The 10959-nt window shown below is 32.9% G+C and overlaps 1 pseudogene; it reads right to left on the bottom strand.

Moving 5' to 3' along the window:
• Positions 1 to 814: 814 nt before the first annotated feature.
• LOC111623500 lies at positions 815 to 1353 on the bottom strand (annotated as a pseudogene).
• Between the last annotated feature and the right edge of the window lie 9606 nt (positions 1354 to 10959).

Here is a 10959-nt window from a genome sequence, read left to right as displayed (position 1 = left end):
GGTCGGGGCCTCTAGCACCTAAGGTTTCCATACCTGGTCTCAGATTTCATCTATCTAACTCCGTTCTCAAGATTAATGAAAGATGGATGGACAGGCAAACACCATTGGAAATTTATAGGTCTACAATTTTTTCAAATTGAGGCCCAATAATGATATAAATTTCACCACAGAACAAGAGGCATAGCGTTGGCTCTCCTAAACATTACTGCTAGTCAGGTTTTACTTTCAAAAAATTAACTTAAGTATTTGAAACAAGTTTAGTACTGAATAATAAAAGTACTAAACCTACGACATATGTTAATTATATTATTGTACAATTATAGGTCATTACAGAATGGCGACAAAGTCCCTACATAAAAGTGTCCTAGGTACGTTCAACAATGCAGAACACTACACCAGAATTCTGAGCTGCTTACCGGACAGAGTTAAGAACGTTCCAAACATTACCGAACAGACAACTAGGTTAGAGTAAACGAATAAGAATTCTTACAGTGGACAAAGTCACAACCGCTAGGAATATCGTCCACTGTGGCGGCACGGCCCGACCAAGTTGGAATTTACCAAACACGGCCCGGTTTCTCCGGCAAGAATATGTAAAACAATAGAGCTGAACGAGGGGTTCGGATTCTTCTAAACGAGCAAAAGAAAGTAAAAAAGAACCTTATCTCTAATTGTGGTTCTTGGCAAGCTATTCACCTCCACAGTTTGACCAGATTGTCGATTAAATATACAATAGTTGTAACAGACTGTATAGAGACAGAGGGTGCTTTAAGCAATTTCCATAGGAAACACTCAATACTTGATCATCATTGTGGCTTGGGGATCTTTGTATACATTGTTTTGCACGAATAAAAACATTTAGTCATAAACGATGCAGAATTATTGCCGTTTTTGAGAGTCTTCCGATAGGCATACATAAAGGAGTCCGTAATCATTCCTTTTGTTAAATAATAAATAAATGAACCTACCCTGAGCTCTCAAAATGGCCGATTTGCCTCTTCCGGCGGTAGACGAAGTGCCTTTCGGTCCTATTTTCTTGAACATCGGAGCATTTTTTAGCATGTCGGGAAGGATGAGGAATCTTATCTTGCTTCCTCGGATGTAAATATTCTCTAATTGAGCCACGCGCCCATCTCTGTAAGTGCACGTGATGTTCGACATTTGACAATTCATATTGTCTTCGGCTTCTACCAATTTTCCTCTGTAAACTTCGCCGGTGTTTGTTTCGCACGTGACGATATGTCCTTCCGCTTCGTGCAAAACTTTCATTGGCACTCCGATTGACATCTCGAACGAAAATTAAGCGATAACTTCAACGATTCCTAAGAAACGTGCTACAACAAAACGCTTTCGAATCGAATAAACGGGAAAGTGTTGCCAGACATAAAGGAGTTAAGTGTTGCCGGACGTGAAGAAGTTAAGTGTTGCCGGATGGGAAGAGCGAAAGTAGAGATATCGAGTAAAGTTTTTAGTACTGCTATTTCTTCGAAGCAAAAGTTTGGTTTTTCGGTAAGTTTTCGTTGAATTATTTTATTTTAAATGAAAACAATACGGTTGACATCAATTGCGTTTATTATCAACTTGTTTAAAATTTTAATATCTTAGCGATGCGATGGAATCGGTAACGTCAGTCGATTCTCTTGTAAATAAATTACACAGATCGACATTTGTAAACTGTTTTTCAGAAAGTTTGGGCAAAAACGGGCGAACCAAAATGATTACAATTGCTGATTACGAAAATACAATAAATTTTTCTCCATCAGAGAAAGTTTTGAAACAATCGCTAAAGAAATGTACTCTGCGATGCTAAATATAATAGACAATAGCGGGTTTACCAGTAAACAAAAACAGCTGCTTGAGAACCCTCTCGTTGAGTTATGAAGACAACGTAGACAAAACTTTTGTTTCATAAATAATTATTTCGTATTTAAAATCTAATTTCGTCTTGGTTTATAACATACTTCTATACCCGAGGATAAGCAAGCGGTATTCTTGTGATTAAGTCCATCCTATATTTTAAGTATAATTTGTATGGAGTTAGAGTTTCGGAAGAACGGCTTCTACTGTACTATTTTAGATGCGATTTTTGTTTTTATCTGCGTTTTAGTAGGGTACGCCATGGGAATGCAAACTAAGAAGGGATTTTACGTAATTCCCCGCGAGAGGAAGTGCATTAAGGCTTAACCAAAAGAACGGCTTCTACTGTACTATTTTTTAAATGTACTGATGTAGATAATGGTTTGATCTTTGTTCTGTTCTAAACAATTTCAATTAAAATACCTGGTCGCATACTTTTGTGCTAAAAAATTTACCTAGAATAAAGTTTGTTACGTTAATTTAAATAATTTCAAATATCTCACATTCAGGATTAATTAGAAATTGTATTACTTTTAATTTTAGAAATTTATAACAATATCTGAAATGTTATCAATTTAATACCCCTAAGTACTCAATGAAGACCAAATGTAAATAAAACAAAAAAATCGCATCTAAAATAGTACAGTAGAAGCCGTTTTTCCGGTTAAGCTTTAATGCTCTCCCTCTAATCCCGCGGGGGAATTTCGAAAAATCTCTTCTTAGTTTGCGTTTCCACGACGTACCCTAACTGCGTACCAAATTTCACCTCTTTAGGTTCGGCGCGCCGAACCTAAAGAGGTGAAATTTGGTACGCAGTCGCTGATTCGTCATCGCCCAGNGTGTGATTAATTTCGTGAAAATCAGAATATATAAAGTTAAATATACAACTGAGACCGACAGTAAATAATCTTTTGTACCTATATTATCTCTTATTTTAAGCTGTTGATCAATTAGCAGTTTTTCACCTCGATTATTAATAGTACATTTATCAAATTTATCTGGTCATTCAAATTCTATCACGCAAAGTTGCTATTAAACTCTCGAAGAAAAACTTTGCGAAAAAAAGAACATTAATACAAAAATAAATTTTTTTTATTTTTAAATTATTATTGGAAGTTAACCGTTTTCGATTCATTTTTAAATATCCTGTTATTCAAGGTACGGTCTAATTACTAGTACCGTCTGTAGGTTCTTTTCTACTTTGGAGAAAGGAGTAAGGTAGATAAAAGCATTTACAAAAGCGTGATATGGTTTTCAAAGAAATGCACAGAATGAAGTAGAATTTTTGTTTATATCGAAAAAAACTTTAAAACTGAATTAGTGTAGATACTATGGACGATCAATTCGGTAGCAATTCTCGTCGTTGTCAGCGGGAGGTGTTATATAACAACTAGCTGTTGCCCGCGGAGGTTTTGCGAGCAAACCCCATTTATATTCAGTATTTAAACAACAATAGTAATTGTTATATAACACCTACCGCCGAGAACGACGAGAATTGCCGAGAATCAAACGAAATGTTTTCAATTCGATCAATTTTCTGAAACGTTCACAATCGTTCTATAATCGAATCAATATGCAATAAAAAACTCGAATTCAAAACGGTTCGAACATTTTTAAAATCGAAATATATAAAAATATTTATAACAATGTCTGAAATGTTATCAATTTAATACACCTTATTACAAAATTTAAAAAAATTTTAAATTTTTTATAGCAACGCATACACAACTAATAACTACTATATATTAATTGCTATAATAGTTTATTAAAAAATAGAAATTCCAAAAAGTTTATGGAAATATCGCATGAAAATTCCATTTCACTTAAATTAAATTAAAAATCTCTCTTATATAAGTAATCAATACAAATATAAGAGATATTTATATAACGTTTATATAAGTGACTGCGCAGTAAAATTTTAAATCAAAGCTACAATTCAGTCTGCTTTCTACGCAGAAGTATTGCATGTACTTTTACGTAAGAAGAGAATAACTGCGAGTGATTGTTTTAAATTAAATTATATATTTTACTTTACGATCACTTAATTAAGTTACTTAAAAAATGATGATAAGAATCATCTCGAGCGAAAGACCTGCAGTTGATCAGAAAGAGGAAATATGTCTGCAGTGTTTTCTCTCTTCATTTACTTCAATTTCGATGGTTTACGGCTTGGAATTTTTTACTCCTTGCTGCCATAACTTAAACACTGGCGGTCGCTTCCGCATACCTTTCAACTTTTACATCTCATTTCTTGAATGCCTTTATTGGATCCATTCCGTTCTTCTTATATGTATGGCAATTCCTTACGTATCGGACGTAACTCCTTGCTTTTCCGGGTACTCGGCATTCCAGTATGACATATTCGTCAGAGTAACTTCTGCAACTCTTATTTTGGCCGTGGCTGTAATGTTTAGTATTGTCAAAAAAGTCAAACTGAATCCGAAAATACAATTAAAAAAGTCGTATCGTTTTCCTAAGCATCAGTTATATGATTTTATCAATAATCTACAACTTCTCGCAGTAATTATAACTGTTACTTTTACGATATTCTTCGAATGTATAATCGCTTTTTTATTTTATCCTGCATTAGAAAAAGGAAAGTCATTTAAATATGAACCGTTTATCTGCTGCATTGAATTTGGTATCAGTAGCATTTTACTCGTTGGTGCTTCAGTACACATCATTACGTTCCTCGTTCTGTTTCACTTTATTGTACTGAAGGCATTCGAGAAAGTATCAGAAAATTTGTATCTGACGAGAAAGAACATTCCTAATTTGAAATCTGAACTGAATGAAATTATAGCGCAACACGATGAACTTTGGAATTTTACCAATCAACTCAACGGACAGTTCAATTACGTATTCGCAATATTGTACGGTACTTTGTTAATGGAAACGAGTCTATCGTACTTCATTTTCAACTTTTCTGAGCTGAAATTTACGTTGAAAATATTTTTTTCATTACTGTGTGCTACTCTTACTTTTGTCTGTATTTTAATCGGATTCTCGTTATCCGCCTTCACATCTGCTGTAATGTATTTTTGTCCTAAATTCAAGCTTATACTACATTTGCAGATTTTTTAAATTCGTTATATTTCTTTTTTCAGATGCAAACGTCTTTTCAAGACATCGGAAGATTTGCTGACTGCCATCTCGAATTGAAACAGAAATTAAAGGTTTGCTATATTAAAACATATTTTTATGTAATAAATCGTTTATTACGTTTCGTGTAATTATAATATAATAATAAATATTAATAACTCTTTAGATTTTGAATTTTATGAAAAGATTCGATAAAGAATTTCTCTGTCTGTCTTGCAGGAATTACTTTAAGATTACAAAGAAGTTTCCAATAAAGGTAATGTTTCTAAGAAAATAAAGCAATATGTTTTTTATAACTTAAATTGAATTGCTCATTTAAACATTTCAGATGGGAAGTTCTCTACATTCCATGTTTTCTGGTCTTTTAAATATAAAGAATGCTTCGAAACATAAAACTTAATAACTGCACAGATGATTCTCATTTTGAAAGACGACTTTAAATGATAATATTATTTGTTAATTTTACACGTCGCAATCATTAAAATTTATTAGAATTCACAAGTAATTTGCTTCAAACGTCCGATAATTAGTTTTACTTTTGTGGTCATTTGTTATTTAACAAAGATTCGCGTGTTGTAGTAAATTAGGACATTTGGCGCCGCGATAAGTAATAAATCTAATTTTAATATCGGCATCCGGAAATTGAGGGAGAAACTCATAAAACTTTACGTTAATATGCACGTAGATTTACAGATGTATATCATTCCACGAAAAAGACATGTAATGATTGTACGATTTAATAATGTAATGATCTGTGAAATAATAGACTGTAAAATAATTTAATTTTAAATTAAAATACACTGACTGTTCTGAATTATAATTCATTAAAAGACATTTCATTATATAAAATGTTAATGGTAAAAGTCTATGCTACCGCACTTCTTTCAACCGAATTCTTTCTTCTAAATAGAAATGTATTGGCAAAAATGATTGGATAATTTGGATTTATTGTATCGAACAGTAATAAGCTGAATATATTTTAAGATGAAAGACACAATCGATTGTTTTCTGTTACTGCTTTTTTTTAACTTAAAGTAATTGTTTTCAATTATGTAATGATTTGTTCAATTAAAATGAACGAAAGACATAATTACACACAAATAAATGTTTCCTTTTTGAATTGTTTGCATTTATACGAAGACACGTTTTAATTAATTAACTTTTAAAAATAGAGTTACGAATAGGAAAGAAGAAATGTTGTTTTCTTATTTTAATTTTCGAAGCCCACCAGTGATCAAGCGGTTCTTCGTACCCCGAACACTGGGCGTTCGGTCGTGTGTTCGAGCCTTGCTTAAATGGGCTGGCCACTTGGTGTTTTTTGGGTTTTCTCCATGTCTGTAACGCTTAATAGGGGCAAGTTTTGCTTAAAAAGAGCAGCCGAAAGGCATTCCTCTAGGCCAGGGGTCAGCAACCTGCGGCTCGCGAGCCACATGCGGTTCTTTGGATGTGAAGCTGCGGCTCTTTAGTTCCATACGCAAATATTATTTATAAAAAAAAGAAACATTTAAAAATCGTTCTGAGTCGATTAACGAGGATTAGGCACTGATTCTATCTCTCAGCCACTTGTACTCGCCCCCGTGACATGCGTCGTCACTGTCGTCAGTCCGTCGGAAGCTCTCGAATGACGCCGTCGTCAGATGTTTCTATTATCTAATTTGTTCTGAAAAACACTACTTATATGTGAATAAATAGATTAGTTTTTTTTTTATGAAAAAACTTTATTTATGCGAGTACTATTTATTGTTGGCAAGAAAAAATTTTGTGGCTCTTTAAAAACTTTGAAATTTTGTAAATTGTAATTTTGGCTCTTCCGACTCAAAAGGTTGCCGACCCCTGCTCTAGGCAGATCGTCCAATTGTTTCGTTACGTTAATAAACAAACATTAAGTTTTGAAACAATATAATTACAATTTGAAAAAAAATTTATAATGTATAATTTTCTTAAAGAAAAGGTTAATTGAATTCCTGCAAGTTACTACATTAATTATAAGTTAGAACATTCCTACGGTAGTTAATGTCACGATGAAAAATTCACTTCTCATCGCTTTAGGATACGAAATTTTTTCCAAAAATATTGCCTGTCTTTTTATCAAACATAATCAATTTATAATGTATTATATTATTTTATTATTTTACTTGTAATTTTTATTTTCGTTTACACAGATTTTGCGTTCTATGGGACACGTTTCGAACATCTTTTGTTGTGTATTACTTCAATCATTTTTTTTTCAGTAGAGAGGTACAATCATTAAATGTCTTTATCGTCGAGTATTATACATCTATAAATCTACGTGTACTTTTATGAGTTTCTTGCTCAATTTTCGGATGCCGAACTTAAAATTATATTTATTATTCATCGCGTCGCGAAATTTCCTAATATACTACAACGTGTGGATCTTTATTAAATGACATGGGTATAGAGACAAGAGGGCCATACTCATTAGGTGTAGCTCTTAAAGGTTAAGGGAGAAGGTAATGGAGAAAGGAGGAATGTGGAAGAAGTGGGGTTGGGAATGGGGATGGGGAGAGGAGTATGTGATGGTTAGAAATAAAGAAAAGGTGGAAGGTGGGAAGATAAGGGTCTGTGAGCGCCTCCTGGAACCGTTTATAAAAACAGTAACCGTAACTACAATAACAAACTTAAACAGTATGGATAACATCATGTTGTGAACTACAGTGAAAGAAGCGCCTTTATGTAACAGCCGTTGGGCGCAGATAGCTTTTACATAGGTGTTTTGCAGGAGTACGAAAAGGGGAGCAACCGAGGAAGTAGTCCTTGATTTTACAAATGCCAAGGAGTTGCCAGCCCAATCAAATAGCTATAATCAGTTGTTAAATTTGAAGCTGTTGAACTCTAAACGGTTGGTTGTTGGTAGGCGTTGTCCTCGAAGATAGAGTTCGGTTCAGTCATGTGAGATGGTGTTGCCGATACTGAATAATGATGGCTCTGTTGTAGAGCTCTGGGCTGTTCTTTGATACTCTGAAAACCATAGTTTATTTACATAGTTCTTGAAAGAAAAGAAAAAATCCTTACTCTTCACGAATGTGTTGAGACTGTATCCTTTGTTTATTACTTTGTCACACATTTCTTTGCAGTGACAGGTGACCACAAAAGTAAAACTCAATATCGGACAATTAAAGCAAATTACTTGTAAATTCTAAAAAAAATTTAGTGATTGCGATTGCGACGTGGTAATTTAATAAATAATTGTCATTTAAAGTCGTCTTTCAAAATTAAAATCATCTATAGTTATCAAGTTTTATGTTTCGAAGCTTTCTTTATATTTAAAAGACAAAAAAACATGGAATGTAGAGAACTTCCCATCTGAAATGTTTAAATGAGCAATTCAATTTAAGTTATAAAAAACATATTGCTTTATTTTCTTAGAAACATTACCTTTATTGGAAACTTCTTTGTAATCTTAAAGTAATTCCTGCAAGACAGACAGAGAAATTCTTTATCGAATCTTTTCATAAAATTCAAAATCTAAAGAGTTATTAATATTTATTATTATATTATAATTACACGAAACGTAATAAACGATTTATTACATAAAAATATGTTTTAATATAGCAAACCTTTAATTTCTGTTTCAATTCGAGATGGCAGTCAGCGAATCTTCCAATATCTTGAAAAGACGTTTGCATCTGAAAAAAGAAATATAACGCATTTAAAAATCTGCAAATGTAGAAAATCTTAGAATTATCGATAAAAATACATTACAGCAGATGTGAAGGCGGATAACAGAAATCCGATTAAAATACAGACAAAAGTAACAGTAGCACACAGTAATAAAAAGAAAATTTTCAACGCAAAGTGTACTTCAGAAAAGTTGAAAACGAAGTACATTAGACTCGTTTCCACTAACAAAATACCATACATTATTGTGAATACGTAATTGAACGGTCCGTTGAGTTGATTGGTAAAATTCCAAAGTTCATCGTGTTGCTCTATGATTTCATTCAATTGAGATTTCAAATTTGAAATGTTCTTTCTCAGCAGATACAAATTCTCTGATAGTTTTTCGAATGCTTTCATTACAATAAATTGAAACAGAACGAGGAACGAAACAAAGTATAGTAGAGCATCGATTATTCGAAAGTCAATCATCCGAAACGTCAATTATCCGAAAGAATTACAGACCGTAAATTTAAATTTTTGATAGTGCTGTGGCGCTGCAATCTTTGGCTATATCTTGGGCTACTCAAATATTTTTCGTTTTTGATACTAAATTAACTTCTGAAGTATAATTTTTTATTGTTTTTTTTATTTTTCAACATACAGTAGAACCTCCATTATCCGGACCTCCATTATCCGGATTTTCGATTATCCGGATTGTCCAAAATAAACAAAAATTTTACGAATTTGCTGATTTGCACTTGGCGAATTACGACACTGTTTATGTACATGATGGAATGCATAACTTTTTTTGTTTCAACAACGTCTCACCCAGCACAGTGGTCGTAAACTCTTAAATATATTTTACGTCGTAATAAAAATATAACTTGACAAACGTATTTATAAATAATTTATATTCAAATTAAATCATTTCTATGACCAAGGGCGGCGTAAGGCATGGACGACGTGGGCCACCGCCTATGCCTCGCGGTCCGAAGGGCCTCGCGTTTCGAAGGTTTATGCATTACTTAAAAGCCGCGAACGCGACGAAAATATTTTACTCGTCATAAAATGATAGTTTGTCAAATTTTTATTCATAAAAATGCAGTTTCAACTGCTTTTTATTTTATAAAATCCTTATTCTTGAGCCGCCAGAGGGCCTTTTAAACAATAGGTAGTCTGTTAGCGTTGGTCAGTAGTAGTACAAATTCAATACGAACGTTTGTTTCTTGAAAATCTGATCACGATTTAAATACAGTATTTACTTTTAATATTACCGATATGTCATCGAAAAGAAAACGTATTGTATTATCATTAAAAGACAAATTAAAGTATTTTTTCGATTATCCGGATTTTTCCTTATCCGGACTACCTTCATCCCCAATTAGTCCGGATAATAGAGGTTCTACTGTATTTATTTTGTTTGTACAAAATAAAAAAATAATTTTTAACGATACAATAGTCTTCGTTAGGCTTAACATCGACGAAAATTCAACGCGATGCGACACGCAACGGAGGAAAATTTAAACTACGTTAAACTATTTTTTTCGTACATAATCGGTCATCCGAACAACCCCAGTATCCAATTGACTTGGATAATCGACGCTCTACTGTATACTAATGCACCAACGATTAAAGTGCCACAGAGACCAGATTCAATGCAGCAGATAAATGGTTCATATTTAAAGGCCTTTTCTTTTTCTAAACCAGGGTAAAATAAAAAAGCGATTATATATTCAAAAAATATCGTAAAAGGAACATTTGTAATTACTTCGAAAAGTCATAGATTATTGATAAAAGTAAATAAATGACGTTTAAGAAACGATACGTCTTGTTAAATTGTATTTTCGGATTCAGTTTGACTCTTTTGACAATACTGAATATTGCAGCCACTGCCAAATTAATAGTCGCAGAAGTTACTCTGACATATATGTCATACTCAAATACCGAGAACAAGGAAAAGCAAGGAGTTACATTTAATACGTAAGGAATTGCCATACATAGAACAAGAAAGGTATGTATCCAATAAAGGCATTCAAGAAATGAGATGTAAAAGTTGAAAGATATGTGGCAGCAATCATCAGTGTTCAAGTGACAGGAGCAAGGAATAAAAAATTCCCAGCCTTAGACCATTGAAATTGATGTAAATGTAAAGAGAAAACACTGCAGACATATTTCCTTTTTCTGATTATCAACTGCAGGACTTTCGCTTGAGATGATTTTTCTCATATTTTAAAGTAAGGTACTAACCGTATAAAAAATAAAATTTATCATTTAATTAAGGATAATTAATCATTGGTATTATTGTCTTACATAAAAGTAATTGGAATACTCTTATATCAATTCCCCACAATTATTAGCAACTTGTTACCGTTTTAATTT

The sequence above is a fragment of the Centruroides sculpturatus genome, unplaced genomic scaffold (genome assembly GCF_000671375.1).
Source record: "Centruroides sculpturatus isolate CEXI.00-Female unplaced genomic scaffold, Cexi_2.0 scaffold278, whole genome shotgun sequence".
In the NCBI taxonomy this organism is placed as follows: domain Eukaryota; kingdom Metazoa; phylum Arthropoda; class Arachnida; order Scorpiones; family Buthidae; genus Centruroides; species Centruroides sculpturatus.
This window is presented reverse-complemented; position numbering and strand designations above follow the sequence as displayed.